Genomic DNA, 23,283 nt, shown 5'->3' with positions numbered 1-23,283 from the left:
TCTTTGCATATCAGGTTTTTCACATTTATGCAAAATCCTAAAAATATAAATAGGTTTTGTAAAACCATTTATGAAACTATCTAAGGAGTTAAAATGAAGCATATATTAAATCAATATCTGTGTCTTGACTTCAATTTAAAATAGACCATGTGAGAGACGCCTTCCCTCACACCCATGGTCTCCCCACAGTGTAATCTGCTGATCTGCTGTGTGGATCTGATGCATGGATGAAAGAACATTTCTTAAGAAAGTCTCACAATCTTCCACAAAATTTGTGTTTACATCTGCTGCAGCTTCAAACATGTTTTGTTGATTAAGCGATCTATGGAAGTCTCAAAAGTGAGGTTATATATTATATATTATATTTTATTTTAATTTAGTACATGGGTGAAAATAGGAGGTTACTCACAGGTTAAATACTGTCAGAAAACATATCATTCAGTACAGAGAGATGCAAATCTGGACCCTATTATTAGTGGAATTAACTATTTTTGTCTGCGAGACAGCATTTCTTATAAAACACCATGAAGTCACCTACAGTATCCTTTGCCTTTCTTTCTTTCTTTCTTTCTTTCTTTCTTTCTTTCTTTCTTTCTTTCTTTCTTTCTTTCTTTCTTTCTTTCTTTTTGTGCCTTTTGGGAAGACAAATCATTACATACAATTTCAACAATTTCACAAAATTAATTCATCTACATTTAGTGACAGGAGATATTATTGAAAACTTTATATAACAACTATACATATTGGATGATTACAACTTTATGCTATATATCACGTGAATATATATATATATATAATCATGAAAAATGAAATTTACACACCCTTTAGGGTTCTAGTTCACTGTCATTTCAAAGTCATCAATATGATCCATCGAGATATCAACAGGAACCAGATTTCCCTCCTGACCAGATTCTATGGGAAAAGAGAGATACAACAGTTAAGTGTCACCCCTGAGTCTCTCTCACCTCATGGTCCATGATTCACCATTAAGCTACAGAGTAAGCGTAACCTCCTGGAATCCATATTCCTTACTCCAAACCCATCAAATAAGGTGTGCTTTGTGAAGTTTTCAAGATTTCAATAAATAATTAGTCCCTCAGTGCTTATGTTTTTTCTAAAACCTACTGTCATGTTGTATTTATCACTCTTCATTGAAAATGTTGAATGCTGTTGTGTTGGCACACACCTCATGTATACACAAAGGAAGCACAAACTGAAATCATAGGTTTTGAAGGATAAATAAATAAGTTATGATAGAAGGAAGATATGAAGTTGAAATTCAGATTTGCTTGGGTGCTGGTGGATATGATAAAGCTCTATTAGATATATTTATGAAATTTTCAAAGAATAAATCAAATAAAATTAAAATGACAATAAGTCCCAGATAATCTTTTGATTGATTGCATTTTTCCTCTATGATAGGATATCAGAAATCTATGATTCTCCACAGTGTATCTGTAAAAGCTGATGAGCTTTTAAGTAAGCACATATTTAATACCTAGGCATAATTACATTCAGACAGCTCTATTGCTAATTTTAAATCTCTGTCAATAAAAATTTCATTTTTATTAATGTAACCAGTTATTTCCTTTGACTTTCCATTTCACAGAAACAATTGTGAGAGCTTAGCAATGTACTACCCTCGTAAAAGAAAACATTAATGCAAGTTTATATTTAAATTTAAAATTGAGCTTAAGACTGTTTCAGTTAAAAAATCATCTGATAATTGAACTATTCAAATGGAATATTACTATAACTGCTGAAGTAAGAAAGCTTCAGCCTTTATCTGGTAGTCCAGGCATTCATCCTGGCAACATACAAGAAAACCTCCATTTCTGTCTGGAGTCTTCTGATTGTGACTATAGGTTGTCATATATAGCCTACTGTTGACTCTTTCCAATCCTCCATTGTCTGTTTCATTGAATGTTGTAATTATATGATAATCCATCACACTACATTGTATTTTTATGTCTATTATAGCTCACTAAAGAGAAACTGCTTCAATTTTCTACAGAAATGGTTGGCCCTAGCCCTGGTCAAGCAATAAAACCAAATATCATGGAGTATATTATAGTTTCATAGTGGAAAAAATAATTTAAGCTACATATTTAAAAGAAAAATTGTAAAAATCTACTCCTACTTTCACCCTTTGTTTGTAGGAAATAAAGGTGTATTATTTTCATTGTGGGGAGCACATAGCCTGCTTGTCCTTGGGAATGAGAGGAGAATTCCAGGAATTATTTCCTAAGTAACTTAATCCTTTGAAAACAATTTTATATAGCAATTCAGTTCTAATATAATTACATACTGTATCTGTAAGTATAATACCATGATTAAATAAGGATAATATTAATAAACCACATAATCTCTAGTTCAGACCCAACTGCATGGCAAGTTTTCCCATTACTATATCCACCACCTCTCCTGACTTAATTTAGTTTGATACAAATCAAAAACTCAGTTATTTGGAGAATATGACTATATTGCCAAAATATATCAATGACATAATTGTCAACCCTCGTATTTTGTGAATACATGTGTGCATTTCCACTCATGAGTTTGCATTTCATGAGTAAAGAAATGGAGCCATTGATATTACATTATACTCTATATTGATTAAATATGCACCAGTGAAATATTAATAATTAAAAACTATTTAATGAATACTTTCTGGTTAGAACCTTCAATTAATAATGGATAGTTATAATTATAAATTATGTTACCACTAATGATCACAATTTTGTGTTGTTTCCACATATATTTGGATAAAAACTCACCATTTATTGTGAAATGATTACAGCATCCTCACAAGTTATGTCATTTCTCTGCCTCCTCTGTCTTCTTCCACATGGTCAATCAAATTGTCCATTCTTTGCAACTATTCTTTAGTGACAAGGTCCTTAAAGAAAGTCAAATACCACCCTTGAATTGCAGAATTGAGCCTCTTTGTCCACACCCTCTTGGATCTGTGCATAAAAACTCATCAAATAACTCTTAGTTACAGTATGACCACATGAAAACTTTTATGCTTCCACCAAAACCACATAGAAAGAAAGGGAAGTGTCTAAGAATGCTAAGGACACTAGTAAGGTTTTGGGATCCCAGCATGTAAATGAGCTTGTCTAGGGATGCTCTAACATCTTAATTGTGCATTATGACTTAAGTGAGATTCTCTACTTGATCTAAGATTTTGAGAGAAAAATACTTCCAGTATTGTTTTTGTTTTTGGAGTATCTTTTTTTTTTTTCATTTGATCAAACAGTCCTGACCTCATGTCCCTTAACTGCCATGGATCCTAGAAATTTGGAAACAGTGGGATAATGAATAGAACAGAAGCCCTACAAGGAGCACGTGATAATCTGATGATAAATTGACCCTCCTGTAAGAGAACTACTCTTTCAAAGGACAAGAAGTCAGGAGTAAAAAGGTCCACTAGCACAACAAAGTTTACTAATAAATATCCTCTATACATTTCATAATGAGTTATTGGTTGAGGATTGGAACAATTAAAAACATTATCGAGTTTAATATTGTTGAATACTTCTATCCTTTATTTGAATCACATTATTTCCCAGCAACATGAAATCTAGGTAGTAGGGGTGAATTATCTACTTAAACTCAAAATGAAATTCTCAATGTTTGATGATATAAGGAAGTATATTTATCAAGAGAGCCTTTCTATCAAGTTGTGTGGTGGAAAAAGTAGCTTTAGTAATATTAATTCATGTATGAGATGGAGGTATATACTCTTTCACCAACAACCTAACATGTTAGGTCATTTAATACATTTCTACTACTGTGCTGTGGTATATTGTTCTGTATACTGTGTTGCTCTGATTTATTGATAAATAAAACACTGATTGGCCAGCAGCCAGGCAGGAAGTATAGGTGGGGTAAGCAGACAAGGAGAATTCTGGGAAGAGGAAAGGATGAGACAGGAGTCAGCGGTCAGAAACAGAGGAAGCAAGATGTGAAAGCAGAACTGAGAAAAGGTACCAAGCCATGTGTCTAAACATAAATAACAATTAAAGGTTAATTTAAGTGTAAGATCTAGTTAATAATAAGCCTGAGCTAATGGCCGTACAGTATGTAATTAATATAAGCCTCTGTGTTTACTTGTGTCTGAGAAGCTGCAGGACTGTTGGTGAGAGAGATTTGTCCTGAATGTGGGCCAGACAAGACCCAGAAAAACTTCTGACTACACTACTAGAAATTTGCTTGGTGGCATGCCTTGCTGGGAAATTGTCACCTTGACATATGGCAATTGCATTAAAATTACTATCATGTATGAACATATTTTAGGAAGTTTCTACAGTAATAGGTATGAACAAAACTTCCAAAAGCTCAAACCACATACAACCCCAACAATGATAAAGGGTATGGACACAGATTCCTACTTTAGGGATATATTTGCAACTTACATCTGTTGGGAAAGAGAAAATCAGATTTCTCAAATGGAGTCACTGAGAATATCAACTACAGTACAGGGCTGGCTTCATGCCCAGGGACTATAGGGCAGCACAACATGGAATCCTTCTTTTGTTGTTGTTATTCATTTCTTGCTTGTTTTTGTGTGTGTGTTTTGTTATGGTATTTATTATTTTTGTTAGTTTTTCTGTTTGTTTTCATTTTTGTCATAGAAAAAGAGAACTAAAGAGAGACAGGAGAGAACATTAAATTGGATGGGTAATAAGATAGGAAGGATCAAGATGGTGTAGGGAGAGGGAAATTTTTATAAAATATAATGTACCAAAATATTAATATCATGTAAAATTTATAATATACATGAACAACCAAAATGCTATGCATGAATATTTACTGGGAAAGAATAAAGAAAAATCACTGAGTAAGTATGCTGGAGTTTCAACCTTGTAAGGAACTAGACAAAAGGAAACAAATTCTGCACTACATTGGAAATATGAAACACCACTGTAAATTTAATTGTGTATAATGCTACCTTGTTAATTGTGTTCTTTTCAGTATCAGGAATAGTGATCACGAAAACCACATTGTCTTCTGTAACAACAGAAGGCAATGCATCCTGTCATAGAAATATTATAGAACTCTGTTGTTTCTCTATAAAAACAGTGAATGAAAATCTTTTGCTCAAGATTACATTACTGACTCCCAATGGGAGGCCTTACTTTTCAAAGAGGGAATGGATGATGGGTTAGGGGTACCCAGGGGGGGTGGGAGGAGTGAAGAAAGGGGGTGTCTGTGGTTTGTATGTAAAATGTAAAAGAATTCTTAATAAAATAATTTAGAATGCTGATTAAAATGGGGTGCATCTATTTTCTCCCAAAAGCTGATGAAAATACAAATCTAGTTTTTACAGTTCTGACATATGATTTGCTACATTTTTGAACCTATGCATTCTACTGCAACCACACTGTGCAAGGTAATTGTTCATAACTTGTTCTCAGGCAGGATTACTGTAATGGCATAATTGTAACATTTTGGTATCTGAAAACCCTCTGAAATGTGTCTCCTGGGTACATTTCTCCAGAGTATAGCAGTTCATTCATCCCATGCTACCAATTAGATGTAACTGTGATATGATTGGGAGCTTATCACTATGTCCTCTGTGCCCATACTGTCATAGTAGGGTTGGTTTGTGTATGATTTGAGGTTGCTAACCTTATTATCTACTGGCCCCATTTATGCCATTTCACTCTGTGATGCAGGTGACCATGTGTTTCTGTGTAGCATCTACAGAGGCAAAAAAGTCCATATTATAGTCATCATGATATATGATAAGGTAGCCACAAAAATTAGGAAATATGATGAAGGAAATTATAGGATTGTTACAGGACTTAAATAACGTCCTTAAATGGCAAGGAGGTGAACACATTCATTTCTGTTATTGAGAATGATGTATGGATGATCTTAGAGGCAAGATGGGACTTCTGAATTCCAAATACACAAAATACAAGCACTTAAGTGAGGAAGTTAATATGGCTTCTTATATCTTTCTCCCAAGGTCATAGAAACAGGTTTTCACATACAAAATGTCAATTTGGCCTGAAGAAATATTGTATCATTTGGCCAAATGTGGTATAGCTTTATGGCTAACTTTGGAGGATGGGGTATATGTCAAAGGCTTTACAAGAAATACAGTTTCAAATGCTGCTCTGCATAGCAATGAGTGTGAAGAGAGAGACATGTGGAATAATATGGCAGTCCTTGCTATTAAGTGATTCTATGTTTTCCAGCTCAGGTGTAGAATATTTATCCTCCTTTGTGAATCCTAGGTTACTATAATGGTGGGGCTTGTCTCTTCTCATGCATTTGGATTAACCTATTTGTGTGCAAGGAACACAAATCTGTTAAAATACATTTGTCTTCATGTTTATGCCCTTTACTTATAAGCAATGGTAAACTGAATGTATGATGTGGAATAAAAACCAGAAAGAAGAATTCTGAGTGGGTGAGTGACCTCCTGAGCAGGGGTGCCTGGATCTGACATGATGGATAATCATGGAAGCTATACTCATTTTCACTTTCAACACATCCAATTAGCATCTCCTGCATAAAGTTATTCTATGTACTTCTGAAAGTAGATTCCACTATATAAAATGGACTTAGGACAATAATACTTTGATGTTATTTTGTAGTTTCCTACAGTGTTAAGATGTGAGAGATAGTATCTATTTTTCCCAGATAATTTAGCTTTGCATTGTGAACTCCATACAAACATATTGTGTTAGTGTAAATACCATTGTTGACAGTTCTCATGATCTACATAGTGTACTTTATGATGTCCACTACTTTTCTCCATTTTACACCTTATGAGTATTTCACAATATACTTAAGGCTCCATATGTAATGTTGCCATAACAAACAAGTGTTTTCAATACTCAAAATTATACTTACACATCATCCCAATGGTCACTAATACGGATTTGTCCCATGGTTTACAATGAAGAAAATAATTTAGGCTCTGGTAATCTAGATCCCCTTCCAAGCTCATAAGATTGTTGCTATGTTTTATTTCCCAACAACTCCTGAATATTTGTCCCGTGCATAATAGCATTATTTAAAGAACTGGGGCTACTACTTAACAAATAACTGAGAAACAATATACATAAAATATGACCCTTCCATAATAATTCCATGGGTCTATTTGGTACCAAACTCATCAAAACCCTGAAAGGGCAGATCCACGTGTCTACAGGATATAAATAGGACAGAATACAAGTTAATTATGATATATTATGTGTGGAAGCAGCACATGTACAGATCCATATTGGATGGTACTTCTGCAGGTTTGAACAATAACCAATAATAAGCACCCTTACTTTCTCCCTTTTTCATTGTCATGGAGTTCTTCAAAAGAGTTACTGGAGAAAATAAGAACGATACATTTCTGTTTCTTAGATGTCTGGTGCTGAAGTTAAACAATATAATCTACAATCTGTGAAATTTTATGCACTGAAACATATTAAGTAAGCCAAAATTTTATTAATGTCTAATAATATCTACAAAATGTAAGTATAACAAAATATAAAATTAAATCTAAGTATTTATACAAGTAATCAACAATCAAAAAGAAAATTGGAAAAGGAATTGATTTTACAATACCATAAGCTGAGAGCAGCGGTCTCCAGTGTGAGCTTCTCAGGATGCTGAGAGGAAGCATGGCTTCAGTTCTTGTGTTGCAACCTCACTGAGCAGCAGTCAGACTCTGTATCAGAAATACCTCACATTCCTTAAATGATAAATACAGGGATAACATGAGTATAAGAATACTTAAATCTATAAACATGCATTTAAGATTATTTATAACACGAATGTATTGTTAATGTTGGAATCCATAGACTTTAGGAAGCCAGTGATTATCAAAGCTCTTAAAGACTAAGGGTAACCCCATCCAAAAACAAGGCATCTTACTTTTGTTTTAGGTCCAAACTCATCTAAAGTACACAAGGAACTGCCATAGCATAGCCACCATTAATACAATAATCAGATAATGAAAAGTAACGATGGAAGACCCAAAATTTTGATGTATTTCAAAACTTATGACAAATTTATCTCAATAAATATGGTATATAGTTAAACACAGATTAGCAAAATGAAACCAGGCACCAAAAAAAAAAAATTGAGAGCCTTTGTATATGTGATCATGGGTATATGTGGATGCTTCAATATGTGCGCATGTGTATGGATGCAAGAACAACTTCAGATCTTTTCATAATCCAGTTCTCCTTTTTTTGAGACAGTATCAGTCACTGATTCTAGAGTTCAACTAACTCTTAGATTGGCAGATGAATTCTGGAAAGACAGTGGCACGCCATCCCACCCTGTATGACTGTTTCTATAACAAGTATTGAAACTTGTGTCTTCATGAGAAACATTCTACAAGTGGACAATCTCCCTAGTTTAAAGTACTTATATTTCACAAAAATAATTATATATTTTCCAAAGGTCTTAGGAGACAACAGTAAAACATTCATTTGATCCTCAAAGGTGCAGTGACCCACAGGTTGAGAACTGGTGATGAAGAGGTCATGAATTGGAGAAATGAAGAGGTAAGTACACAGAATGAATTGGACAGACAGAGATGCCAAAATTAGGTAACTACTCTAGTCTTATATGAAATTCTCTTTTTTAAAATAACAAAATTAGTAAGCAGGCTTAGAATGTAGTTATTCCACAGGGAAAAAAAGAGAAGAATGACATAGGAGAATTGAGATAAAAATGACTAAAATTCATTATGTGAATTCATGAAAATATATTTATTAGGAATGCTAAATAAATGGAAAAACATATCAAAATCATGTCATGTACAGAACTGACATTTCATTGGATTCAAATGGAAGGAAATACCTAGAATTCTAAAAAGGCTCAGTATTTTCATAACATTATAAATCAAAAGATACAGATGGATGCCACTTCACTGAATATTTATTTAATATTGATCTTGGTCAAATTATTGCAGAAAAAGAACAAAATGTCAATACACTGTCTTTTACTTATGACAAGGAAGAAAAATTACTTCTAGTTGGGAAGAAATAATATGAAATGCAAAAAAAATCCAGATTTTAAAATATAGCCAGAAATTTAAATCTGAAATTATATGAAAATATAAAATTCCAACTCAGTTTACACACAAAAACTAATAATGGAAAATGAAAGGCTGAAAACCCCTCCATTTAGAATACCACCAGCTAGGTGTGGGGTCTGTGTCTTCAGTGAAAGCTCCAAAGGAGACAAGAGAGAAGCACCTCCTCAAGGTCTGAGTCATAGATTATCATGAGCAGTATGGTGAGATCCTGAATCAACATCATAAAAGAAAAACAAATGTTTAGAAATAAAAGGTGAATTATTATAAAATATGTACACTTAGGCAGTAAATCATTTTCACATTATAAGTAAGATCATTATAATAAGGTTTAAAATGTCCTAAATAGCTGGACAAGAAATCTTAACATTATTATATATGTAGTATTCACAAGGAAGGTAGAGATTGGATACAGTGGCTATCCAGGTTCCCATACATGTTATTATTTTATGCTAATGATCAAAATAATTATAAAATTTATACAGAACCACAAGAATTCCAATATCAATGAAATTATTCTGAAAGTAAGAATAAAATCAGAACACACCATCCATATTTACTTTTTTATATTGAAAATAGATTCTTCTCTCATACCATACATCCCTACCAGAGGTCCCTCTCTTACCAAAACCCTCTGCATCAAACTCTCCTGTCCCCCATATCCAATCCCCCTCTGTTTTCCTTCAGAAAAGAGACAACCACCACACAGGACAAACATATATGAACAAACAAGGTAACAGTCCCTCATATTGAGGCTGGAGAAAGCTACCTAATAGGAGGAAAGGAGTCTGAAGAGCAGGCAAGAGGGTCAGAGAAACACCCACTGTCACTGTTAGGAGTCCAACAAAAACACCAGCTAATGGCCATACCATATACTCAGATGACCAAGTACAGACCCTTGAAGACCCCATGCTTGCCATTAGTCTCTGGAAGCCCATATCAAACCTTCTTACTGATTCAGTGGGCTACATCCTTCTGGTGTCCTCTATCCCCTCTGACAATAAAATCTTTTGTTTTCCTCTTCTGTGAGGTTCTAGAGCTCTGAGGGGAAGAAGCCAGTGGAATCCTCCAATTTAGACTCTTTATCTGCACAATATCTGGCTGTGGGTCTTTTCACCCATTTCCATCTGCTGCCACAGGCAGCCTCTCTGATGCCAACTGGAAAAGGCACTGATCTGGATTCAAAGTGCATGACAGTGTGACACCAAACACACACACACACACACACACACACACACACACACACGCACGCACGCACACATTCACATGCACATGCACACACACAGGCACTTATACACACGCACATGTGTGCATTTATGTACATACAAATACAAAATTACTTAAGATAAGTTGAGGGCTCAAAAATATTATATAAGAATTGTCATTTAACTCATCTTACAAATTGTCAAAATTTAAAAAATGTTTCTTCAAAGTTCTAGGACAAGTGTATTTCACAGGAAAATTTGATTTTTAACTCACATGAAAAACATATTTTATTTTTGTATTTAAGTATTTAGGATTGGTGTGTGTGTGTGTGTGTGTGTGTGTGTGTGTGTGTCTGTGTGTGTGTGTCTGTGTCTGTGTCTATGTGTGTCTGTGTGTGTCTATGTCTGTGTGTCTGTGTGTGTAAGAGAATAAGTAGTAAAAAGAAAGCATGTGTTGTGGATGATTGATTGATAAATAAAGTGCTGATTGTCCAGTAGCCAGGAAGGAATTATAGGCAGGACAAGGAGAGAGGAGAATGAGGGGAAGTGGAGGCTGAGGCAGAGAGATGCTGCCAGCCACAGTGATGAGAAGCATGATGTAAAATACTGGTAAGCCACAAGCCACATGGCAAGATATAGATGTATAGAAATGGGTTAATTTAAGATATAAGAACTATATATCAAGAAGCCTGCCATGGCTGTGCAATTTATAAGTAATATTAGGCTCTGTATGTTTGCTTGGGTCCAAGCAGCTGTGAGGCTAGAGAGTAACAGAGACTTGTCTGACCATGAGCCAAGCAAGACCAGGAAAACTTCAGCTACAAATAGCATCCAATGGCTTGAGTTTACACCTAAAATCTGAGAATAATTAATAAGCAATTCTAAATGGAGCCAAAACCAGATTCCTACTTTATGTCTCATGCAGGTAGCTAGATGCCGCAACATTCAGGCTTGAGCTACTCTATGGTGGGTTCTCAGCATGCAGGCTTGACCTGCATGCCACATGGCAGATTCCAACCTGTGCAGTATGCTGCGGGGTGGATATAGCTTTTGCTAGTTAAAAAAAATATGGGGTGGGGTCCTGGGCTGCTTTGATGGAAGCATAGACCAGCTGCTTTACAGAGTTGGTGGGAGCCTGTTTCCCAGAGCCGGTTGGTAAACATACTTCTGCCATGTTGGGAAGCTGAGGCAGTTGAAATGCTGCAGTTTAAAGCAATAAATTTACAACAATGCAGATTCAGATGGAACAAGACTTTAAATGGTTTACAATGTGTATAAAAATATGCATAGGATTGGAAGAGAAAAGAAAAGGAATATAGACAGTTATATTAAAGAATAGAAAGTTTTAGAAAATGAAATCTTTAAAGAGAAAGTAAAAGTAATATGAAAATAAGGTATGGACATCACACAGAGAATCTGTATTATGTTGTCTTTGATATTTTTAACTGCAGAAGGACATTTGATTGTAAAGCCTGCTCAGTTAAACCAATATTTTAAAGGTACCTTGACTTCAAAATTTGGATCTAAGGATATGTTGCTTTGCAAAGGAGGCACTGCTTTTGTTTCCACAAAAAGCCAGAGGCTATGGATATGTTCAAGATTAAGATATACCAGGTTTGACCAGCCAAGACCCCCCTGAAAGGTCTGCTATGACACCATGGCCCAGATGATCCAACATCCAGAATGTTTCAAGGAAACTGACTCAGAGAATACAACCTCACACACTACTCCATGATTCTGAAATTTTCTTTATGTACCCATAAGACTATAGTGCCCTCATCCAGCAGGAAGTCATGTGAGAAACTACATCTGTAGTGGGTAGCCATCTCAGCCTTGGCCTGGAAGTTCCAACCCCCATTGAGGCTTCTGTAATGGTCACCCCCACAAGGCGGGACTGAGGGAGGAAGCTGAAGACCCAGGATTGAGAGGAGAGAGAGGTCTCTCTTGGTTCTGGGACCCTGGACGCTGGAGGTAGACCGAGCAGAGTTCTCCAGAGAACACTGTCGGACTGTGCCATACCTTTGCCAGACTCTACAGCCTATCCCTTCATTTGTAAGTAACCTCACAAAATAAACCTCCCTTTTAACTACATGGAGTGGCCTTAATAATTTCAACAATATACGTCCAAATTCCCAAATATACCAAGCTGGCTTTGGAGATAGAATTGGTTCACTACTTCTCTAAACCCAAGCATATTCCTCAAAGAAAAGGTTGAAGGATTCTTCTGTCCCATATCAGAAAAGCCCTCTGGTATGGGACAGAGAAAAACCAATTATTTTTTATTTAAAGCAGGTGGATTATAAATGCAGTCTCTTTCTAAAAATAAAAGGGGATATAGATATGATAAGATAAATGGGCAGATTAATAAACCTTCTTTAAAAAGGTAATAACTTCTTTAGAAATTTTTTATATTGCTATGGATTTTAGTTTATTGGTAAATGTTTAAACTTAATTTTGTTATACTGTATTTCTACTCTTGCTTGAGGTATTATGTTTATGTAACTCATTTAGATTGTAATGGCTAATTAAAATATACAGATTAATATTTGGTCTTCTATGAGAGTCAGATTTGTAGTCATGTTAGTTAAGTTTTCTAGGTATAAATAGATATATTTCAGATAGATAGTAATCTTCAAACACTTCAAAGATCTACAGACTATGTCATTTAAAATAATTTAAAAAATTTAGACTTTCTGGACAGTGAAACATGTCTGCTTCTGGCAGCACCAATTTACTTCAGAGAGGAGGATGGGCATTGAAGACACTCTATATGGACTTTATCTTCTTGGCAAAAATAGCCATTTGGGCAAGAAACTGTTCTTTCCTGGACTGCTTGATCGACTGGACATGCAGGACTCATAGGAAGGTGACCACTGAACTTTGCTTGGCAAAATGGTCCTTCAGGTTCCTGCTTTGCAGAAGAAACTGCCAGAAATTCTACAGGACACAGAGAAGTGACTGAGAGACCTTAGGTCTGTAGGCTGAAGACAGATGCCCCAACTTAACAAAGGAATACTGGATGACTGTCAGGCTGCCAGCTGTCTCTGTCTACTCTCTGAAGACCCCCAAAAGTTGTTTGCATCCTTCTCCATTTTCTCAGATAATATTATATCCTTCTGAGGTCTTTGATGTAGTTGAAGACTAGATAGTAAAAATTTCCTTAGATAAAAAAGATAAGTTAGATTTGAAACCTTAGACTCACAAATATAGGATAGATAGGATAACTTCTTTAATTTTGCCAAATACAAATAGACTAGATATTATAAATAGACTAGATATTGTAACTGTAATTCTTGCTTGATAATTGTTTTGTTATATGTCATCACAGTATGTTAAAGTTAAAACCTTCTTTATTGAAAAAAAAGAAAAGGTGAAGTGCTGTGGATGATTGATTGATTTACAAATAACATGTTGAAAGGCCAGTAGTGAGGCAGGAAGTATAGGCAAGACAAGAGGAGAGGAGAATTCTGGGAAGTGGAAGGCTGAGTCAGAGAGATACCAGCCCGCAATCCAGGGAGCAGAATGCAACAGGCACACAGGTAAAGCCATAGGATACATGGCAATATATAGATTAAAAGAAATGGGCTGAGCTTAAGTGTAAGAGCTAGTTATTGGTAGGCCTGAGCTAATGGCCAAGCAGTTTTCAATAATATTAGCTTGTGTATGTTTATTTGGATCTGAGTGGCTGCAGAAACTCAAGGATGCAGGAGCTGGGTGGACACAGGAAATCTCCAACTACAGGCATCAATTTGAATGTGAACAAGGATCAACTTTATAGGTTCCACGAAGCTTCCATTGCACTAGGTCTCCATAACACCCCTAAATACTCTCCTAATTCAGTTGTCTCTCCATGTACTCTCTTCCTCCCTTCCTCTCTCACCCAACAGATCACTCCTTTTCCCATCTACATTGACTAGCAATTACTCCTAGTAACAGAACATATGGAGCCTGAAACAATCAACTTCTGTAACCAGGCTAGGCTCCTAGTGATGGGACTAGTACACCAACCCAGCCACAAAACTTATGAACAACAAACTGACCTGCCTGCAAGATGTGTTAGGGGAAAGGAGGCTCAGACCTGGGGGGGTTGCAACTAATGACTAGGCTAACCTGAGAATCAGTGCCTATGCAAATCATTAACAGAGAGATTTCCTCCAGCAGCTGATGGCAGCTAATACAGACACTCAGAGTCAAACATTAGATGGAGCTCAGAGACCTCTACAAAAGGGAATGAAAGATTGTGGGAATTGGAGAGGTCAAGCATACCAGGAGAACATGGCCCACAGAATCAAATAAGCAAAGGTCATATGGACTCCCATAGACTGAAGCAGCAACCATGGAGCCTGCCTGGGTCTGCACCAGGCCATTCTGCATACATGCTATGGTTCTTTAGCTTAAGGATTTTGTTGGACTCCTAACAGTGGGAGTGGGGGCTGTTTCTGACTTTTTTGCCTGCTCATGAGGCCTATTTCTTCTTACTGGGTTGCCTTGTTCAGCCTTGATATGAGGATATATGCCTAAGTATATTACATCTTAATATGTCAAGTATGGTTAATATCACAGAAAGGCACACACTTTTCTGAAAGAAAATCGAGGAACAGTGGATCTGTGAGAGAGGAAGGTGGGGGAATTGGGAGGTGAAGAGGGAGGGGAGGCTACAGTCAGGAAGTATCATATGAGAGGAGAATAAATTGAAAAAACAAGTGAACAAGGAGGTTATATGAGAGAAATTTGAGAGAACAAATGAAAAGGAGAAATGATGCAGTTATATTATAATCTCAAAAATTTAAAAATAAAATGAAAAAGCAGATCATGTAGCAAAATCTGTCAATAATTTAAAGAGTAATCAAAGACCATATATCTTAAAATTAATCCCTGAAGCACTTATAGACTAGAAAAGTCACTGAGTATTGAAAGCTCAGTGAGCTATTCTCTAGCTTGGAAGATAAGAATCTTGAAAGTAGTTCAGATACTGGAGGTATTACTTGTGCAAATTCATATGGAAGCAAAAATTCTATAAGGTCATTTGTGTGAAGAATCTGTGGTGTCTGGTCAGTTGGAACTGAAGAATTACCTATGACTAATGACAGACCAGAACCAACCAAAAATAAATTTAAAACTTTGCATTGCTGGAGTTGTGTTGGGCACAAACCTGCTGGATTTACTTAACGAAATGGGGTAACTAGATCATGAGTTCAAGGTCAGTCTAGGCTGCATGCATATCCAAGCTTGGTAGTGGTGGTGAATGCCTTTAATCCTGGTACTTGGGAAGCTGATGCAGAGTTTTATCTGAGTTTGAGGTTAGCCTGGTCTACAAAGTGAGTTCCAGGATATCAAGGGCACATGGAGAAACCTTGCCTTGAACAAAATTTTCACATTTCTGGTACAATGGATGCTGGTCAGATGTGGCTGAAGAATCAGCTGTGATTAAGAAGAGACCAGCATCATTGAGGTGATATCTTCCAGCAAGTGTATCCTGAGCATTAGTACACAGAAGCTGTGTTGCATAGGCAGCAAGGTTGGAACTCATGCTAGGAGCTAAACTTGGAAATATACTTGTCACTCAGGTAGTTCTGGTATTGAAGGCATGAGAGGGTTGTAGAGAGTGACTGGGATTTATCACTGCAAAGCAGAGTTAGAGTCCCCGTCACTGGCCAAACATTACCATGCACATATTGCCTAGTTTATTTTCATCTTGACAAAGGTTATAGTCAGGAAAATGGGAACCTTAATTGAAAATGTCACCATAAGATCTTGCTGTAGGCCAGGTGGTGATGGTGCAGATCTTTAATCCCAGCACTTGGGAGGCAGAGACAGGTGGATCTCTGTGAATTTGAAGCCAGCCTGGTCTACAGAATGAGTTCCAGGAAAGGCACCAAAACTACATGGAGAAACTCTGTCTTGAAAAACCAATAAATAAATAGATAGATAGATAGATAGACAGACAGATAGATAAGAAAAATATCTTGCTGTAGGTATTCTCATGGGGAATTTTCTTAATTACTGATTGGTGGGGGAGTGCCCAGGCTATTGTGTGTGGTGCCATTTCTGGTGGTTCTAGGTTCTTTAAGAATTTGACTATGCAACTTACCGGGAATAAACCAGTTAGCAGTACACTTCTATGGCCTCTGCATCAGCTGAGCAAACAATGGCATATATAATCATATTGAAAATGTTTTCAAAACAAATTATGTGAATAAATTGATCATATTTCACATTAATCTAATGACAAAAATGAACTTCTCAATATCATCGCACAAAGGTTTCTTCATATATAATGGTTTTCAAACTTGTTCATATCACATTATATGTAAATATATATATAAATTTGGAAAATCCACTAATGTAACTATGGAGTTAATATGCAGCAGATATAGTAAATAAATATCATTGCTAAATTCTGACCAGATTATCGAGAGAATTCCATCCCTCATGCCCATAGTTTCACCATAATGTCATTTTCTGCGTGGAAATGATGTATGGGTGATGCTGCACTTCTTGAGCAAGTCTCATTTTCTTCTATAAAAATTGCTTTTTATACACATGTTGCAATGCTGAGGACAGAATATAAGATTGCTGGCATGCTGCCAGCACTGACTGGACAAAAGGGGAGCCGAGATTGTGTACCATCAACCCTCTGTGTGTTCCCCTCCTAATCCTCTGCTTAGCATGCCTCTAGAAGGCCAAGGCAGAAATGCCTATGTGTCCCAATGTCATGCTTTATGGCATGCACATGTCATTTCCTCTTCCATATAAATACTTCTTGTAATATTTGTCTTTTTGTTCTATCTGATCTTCATGTTCTGTGTTCCTAGATCAATGGTGATTTCTGTGATACAGGAAAGGAGTAAAGTAAATGTCACAGGAAATTATACAGACATGATCACCCAGGCTGGGTGTTAGGCAGTTATGCAGTTCATGGGGAAGAACCTGCAGCCTGGGGAAACTTTTCAGGCTTGGATATCCTGTACTGAATGTGTGGTCAACTATAGCACATGGTATGATGTGTATTGACCCACTGGTCTCAAATTGGCCATGATGAATAATTCTGTTTCTGAGGATATTCCAGGGACATTGTGTAAAACTTGAGACCCTATGGGGTATTGGATGAAGACTATGGATGGAGTAACATATAGATTGGATGACAAACTAGAACTGTGGGAACCTGGAATAGGAGAAAAATAGTGACCTCCACTAAGATAGGGACATGGCAACTTTAATCTAGATATTTTGATTCCTCCTGAAGGAATTTGGAAATAATGTGACAATTGATGGAGTAATTGCTACAATTTTTACATGGTTCCAAGATTAAAAGGAGCTGCTAGGAAAGGGGAGCTTCCTTTCATGGAAACTATAAAAATTGGATCAGGTCTTCATTGGAATTGTTGGATATGGAAGGACAGAAGTTGATGACTTGCAGGGAGAGATTTCTTTTCTGAGGCCATTGTGGCCCACCAATCATGGGACTTGGTGTTTGCAGAGGGATGAGAAAGAATTTAGGTGGCTGCAGGGGTCTTGAGGTCAGAGCAGGCTGTGTGAGAAGAAAATGACTGTCTAGTACATTGATCACTGTTGTTATTTTTACCTTTTTTGCACAATTGCATGTTGCTAGCCTCAGGGTCAAATGCCCAGAAGATTCTATAATCATTAATAATAAAAATACATATGCTTGCTTTGGTGTTAAGTCCAGAATAGTTCCTGTGTCTAGTAAAAGATGAAGAATATATTGGTAATGTTCTAAGAATAATCTTTGGGATCATGAGAACATTCCATATTGGGTTATTTCCCCTTTTCTTTCTGTTCCCCCTTACATATGATAATAAAAGACTTAGGTTACCAGGGCAAAAGCAGAAGCTAAGAGAAGCTAGGGAAGAAAAAGAAACTGTAGCAAAGAAGCTACTTAGCAACTGCAGAAGCCCAAAGTGACCTGTCAGCTTGCACAAACACTGTCTCTCAGTCATTACTGTGCATTCCAGGTATCCCATCCTTTGGAGCCCCAAAAGGGCCGAGGCTGGTCCCCAGCATTGCAGATTTCAAACATGTTTTATTTCAGGATATCCAGAAAAGCACCAATGGAAATTGGGGGGTGTTTTATTTGATTTTTTTTAACACATGGCAATAAAAATAGACCCTTACAGGAAAAGTACTGTCAGGATAACATACTGTTCAAATTAGACTGATGCATATCAGGATGACATTATTTGTGGAATTAACTATGTATGTGTGTAAGATGCCACTTCTTAGGAAACAACATAAAATATCAGCTAGAATATCTTGTTCATTTCTTGAAGAAAATTATTAAATGAAATTTCAATAATTATACAAAATTGATTCATCAACTGTTCATGAGGAAACTTATTATTGAAGACACTATAAATACCACTATCTATAAAAACAGATGCTTACAATTTTATGCTATATATTCATATGACTATAAATTCAACTTATCATTAAAAATTCAGTGCACTCACCCTTCAGGTTTCTAGTTTACTGTCAATCCCTACAACATCATTGTGACCCATCTAGACATCCACATGGAGTAAATCTTCCTCCTGACCAGATTCTCAGAGAAAGAGAGATAACACAATTAAGTATCATGAATGAGCATCTATCACCTCACAGTCCAAGCAGAAATACATGTGAACTACCACTCAGTTACAAGGTAAGAGTGACCTCCTACCATCCGTGTTGCTTACTCCTAATATAGACTTTGAGAACTTGTATAGATTCCAATTAATAATTTGTCCCTCAGGCCTTGTGATTTCTCTCTACATTACCTCTTTCCCCTACTATGTTGAAAATGCTGAATATTTTTTTCTCTGTACTCATCCTATACACACATATGTGAAGCACTAATTGATCAATGGTTTTAAAAGATAAATAAATAAACTATTGTAGAAGGAGGACACAAAGCTGGAATTGAGATTTGATATGGGCATCATGGATGGGTTGAAGGGTCGAGAATAGGTAGATATGATAAAGATCTTTTATATAAGTACGTATTAATACCAAAGAATAACTAAAATTAAATAAAATGTCCAATGTGAAATTAAAATTGATCACCATTCTAAGCTTTGAAAGGATATTGGCAAACTATGATCCTTATGGTGTATTTCCAGGAGTACCCAATGATAATGAAATGCAGACTGTGCTATGGCTACTTTTCAATCTCCTTCAATTAAAATTATGCTGTTCTCAGTATAATTAGATAGTTCCAATGACTTTGTAATTCAAAGAAACAGTTACAAACACTTAGAAATATATTGTTCTAAGATACTATCATGGTTTGAATAAGAATGTCCTCCATAGACTCATAGATTTGAAGGCTTAGTCTCAAACTAGTACCACTTATTAGGAGGTGTGGTCTTCTTGGTGAAGGTGTGGCCTCGTTAGAGGAACTGTTGGAGGCAGTAAACAGGGGCTATGCTTTGAGATTTCTAAGGCTCAATCCAGGACTAGTGTCTCTATTCTTGTTGCCACTCTGCCAGATACTGCCTAACACTTCACTTAGTGAAAATTTCTTACAATAAAAATGGTAAGTTTATTGTCACTATTTTGTGTCATGGTATTTAAAATTTTTGACCAGGAAAACTTATATATGGAAAGAATGGCTAAATATTATTATAGGTGTTTACCTCTCTAAATTTTTCTCCTTTACCTAGGTTTTGTTTAAAATATGCTTCCCCATGGATATCTTTGGCACTACTTCTAGAAAGTTAGCTTTCTTTCTTGTGGGATCTGTAAGATCATTGTGGGTATGGATGTAAAAAAACTGTAAAATTCCAAGTAGAGAAATTATTCTCTTAAAATTTATAACAAGAAGGGTTAATACTCAAAAGTGTATGTACAAGTAACATTAATTTAATGCGCCATACTAGGTTGTAACTTGGAACTAACTCATTTTGGTTTTTGGAGACAGGGTTTCTCTGTGTAGTTTTGGTTTCTGTCCTGGATCTCACTCTGTAGGCCAGGCTGGCCTTGAACTCACAGAGATCCACCTGCCTCTGCTTCCTTATTGTTGTGATTAAAGGCATGCACCACTGCCCTGCAGCTGTATCCAACTCTTGATTAGGGAAATAAGAAGAAACTATAAGTAGATATGAATGTCTAAGCATCAAAAGTATTTAAGCAGATAAAAAATAAATGATATGTTTATAATTTTTAAAGTGTCAAATATTTTGTATAAGAATTGATTATTGTCTGATGATTTTTGTCCTATGAATGAAAACATAACCAATGAGGACAAAGCCATGAAGATTAGAGTCAAGTTGCAGATGGTCTGAGGTGGTTACACAATGTTTATGGACAATGGAATTTAAGGGTGATATGTGTGATTATTAATATGTGTGAATTATTATGGTTATAAAGGACTGTCCATGGTAACAAAAACTGAATTAACTTATGTAGAACAAATAACATATATGTCTTTGTTAACTTTAATAGGCTTAAATGTTTGAAGAAACCTAGTCATGTACAGAATTGTTATTTTATAAAAGAATATTAAAAGACAACAGTAAAATAAGGTTACCAGGCTCTCAGGAGACTATTTATATATTAAAGTTTATGTTGTTAATAAAAAAGTTCAGTTCAAATGCTATACTTTGTGAAATCCAAAACTGTAATAAGGATAAGATTATAAAATCAATCACATGAGACATTAAATTTCATTGCAATAAGTTACACCTAAGATAATTAAGACATAAAGACATAAAATTAAATGGCCATTCACCACCTAAATGATCAAATTATTTGATTGCTTCGTTCAAACTATGTTTGTATCCATGCTGATAAAAAATGTAATTTGTTTACAGAAAGAGGGAATGACTAATTAATACCACAGATTATATAGTCTTCTGTGGATGTTGTAAAAGTTAAACTAAAGCAAGTAATTCAAAACTAGTTTAAAATAAACTTGAATTTTATTTAACATAAAATCATGTTCCAGATCTGTATGAAAACACTTTATAGCTTGACGGGCAGCAGCAGTACTTACCTTTAATCCCAGCACTCAGGATGCAGTGGCAGGAGGATCTCTGTGAGTCTGAGGCCCACCTGGTCTACAGAGCAAGATCCAGGACAGGCATCAAAACTACACAGAGAAACTCTGTCTCAAAATACCAAGAAAAAAAATTCAATATTTGAATAAAATGAGTTACACTTACAAATACATTTGCATAGCAGGACATCCCAAATATAAAGTGTACCCTTTATCTTGGATAGGACACAGCCCTACCAGAGTAAATTGTATGCTAGCCTCATTACAGGACAAGAATGCATTGGAAATTAAGTCCTGTCAGAATTCTACTGCTCCTTCTACAGCTGTGTAGGCCTGACCAGCTCCAGCTATATTGGCCAGATCAGGAAAAAACCCACCTTATCTACATGGAAGATGATTTACTCAACATTCCTCACACACCAGGGGGTGAATAATCTTGTCCAATGGAAGCTTTTAGAGTTTATACTAACATTCTAAATGTCTAAACAAATAGAAACAATGTCAATTACTTGGCTTTCAATGTTTCCCATAATGTTGTATCAGGATTCTGTGAACTAGGAAACCCACCTAATCCCATACAACACAACTGGTGTGGGACCTGCATAGTAGTTCAATTGGCCATGACCTTCACCCTACCTTTCACTATTTCCTCTTAGCAAAAAGCTTATTACATGGTTTATACTGTAACCACCTATGTTCCCTGATTAAGGAAGGCTACCTGATACTCTGTTTTGAAACTCACAGCTTTGGGTGATTATCCAATATATCCAACAGCGTCTGTAAAATATTGTGGAAAAATCTTATAAAAATGATTCAATAAGATTCCTTTTTTCTGAATTTTCAATCACATGCTGAATATAACTGACTTCTTTTTATAAAAGTTACAGGCATTTTTTCCTTATACAGTTAAGGAACCAATGTTCCTAATGTTAACTAATAGCTATTAACAGTTACATTATAATTCTACACAATTCAGGTACACAGTCCAGCAAGTTGTACAATTACATTTCATTTTACTAGGCAAAACTTCAAATAATCATTATGTTTAAATCTTAAAATTCCATACAATAAGGTAATAGTGGAGACACAATAGATGATTCTGAATGTATGCTAGCCAGTGACAAATGCCAACAATCTAATGGCCTAGCATCATGTGATTAACACCAATGACAAATCAAAAACTTTTCAACACTTACAAATGAGAAAATATCCCTAATTATTTTATTAATTATATACTTGGTAAAATTTATCATGCTACTAACTCACCTTCATATGTTACAAATTCTATCTCTTTCACATACCATGCTTGAAAATACAAACTATCATCAAATAGCTCTTTTGTTCTAGACATTTGGATTTTCCTAAATTTTGCTGTGGCCTCTTTAATGGACTCTCCTCTGAAACACTCTAATTGCTTCCCCTTCTACATTGTTCCTTTTGTGATCAATAAAGATGGTATGTGCCTTTCCTCCTATGTATTATTTCTCCATGTGCCTGTACTTATCCTACTCTCATCTCTACATGTGTCTTAATCTCATCCTTCCCTATGCTTTTGCAGATCTTATTATCAGTACATTATCCCATCAAATTTGAGGCATGAAAACTTCTTCTCTGAAATCTCTAAGTGGTGAAATACATCCATTCTCATCTGTGCTTTCCTGACTTGTCTCTATTTTATTCACTTAACCATTTCTCCTGATCCCGATATAGTACATGGATTAATATTAGTGCGGGTTGCCTCTATTTTCTGCTGTGTTTATATAAATAAAGAATGGATTAAATACCAATCAGAAGAGGAAATGAGACAGAGCTCAGAGCTCAAACCAAGGATAGGAAATAAAAATTGTAACTTGGGGAATCTCCATTACAGGTACTGTTTCAAAAAGGTATCACTCTTCAGCAGAAACTGTGAAGAAAAAAGAGGAAAGGCAAGAAAAAAGGAATTTTCCAGGGGCTCTGGCTGCAACTGACAACATATAAAACAGTCAGTTGTTCTTAGGACTGAACTTGTATCGGCTACT

At 35.9% G+C, this 23,283-nt stretch overlaps 1 long non-coding RNA gene across 1 annotated transcript; it reads right to left on the bottom strand.

Moving 5' to 3' along the window:
- Positions 1-694: 694 nt before the first annotated feature.
- Positions 695-20,208, bottom strand: LOC118575006. The gene is made up of 5 exons (XR_004943831.1): positions 18,738-20,208; positions 9,162-9,272; positions 7,582-7,708; positions 2,778-2,899; positions 695-912 (listed from the first exon to the last, which is right to left on the bottom strand). It is a non-coding gene; the product is annotated as an uncharacterized LOC118575006 (long non-coding RNA).
- Positions 20,209-23,283: the final 3,075 nt, after the last annotated feature.

Source organism: Onychomys torridus, unplaced genomic scaffold, assembly GCF_903995425.1.
Source record: "Onychomys torridus unplaced genomic scaffold, mOncTor1.1, whole genome shotgun sequence".
Classification (NCBI taxonomy): Eukaryota; Metazoa; Chordata; class Mammalia; order Rodentia; family Cricetidae; genus Onychomys; species Onychomys torridus.
Note: the sequence above shows the minus strand (reverse complement) of the source record. Positions and strands in the feature narration are given on the sequence as shown.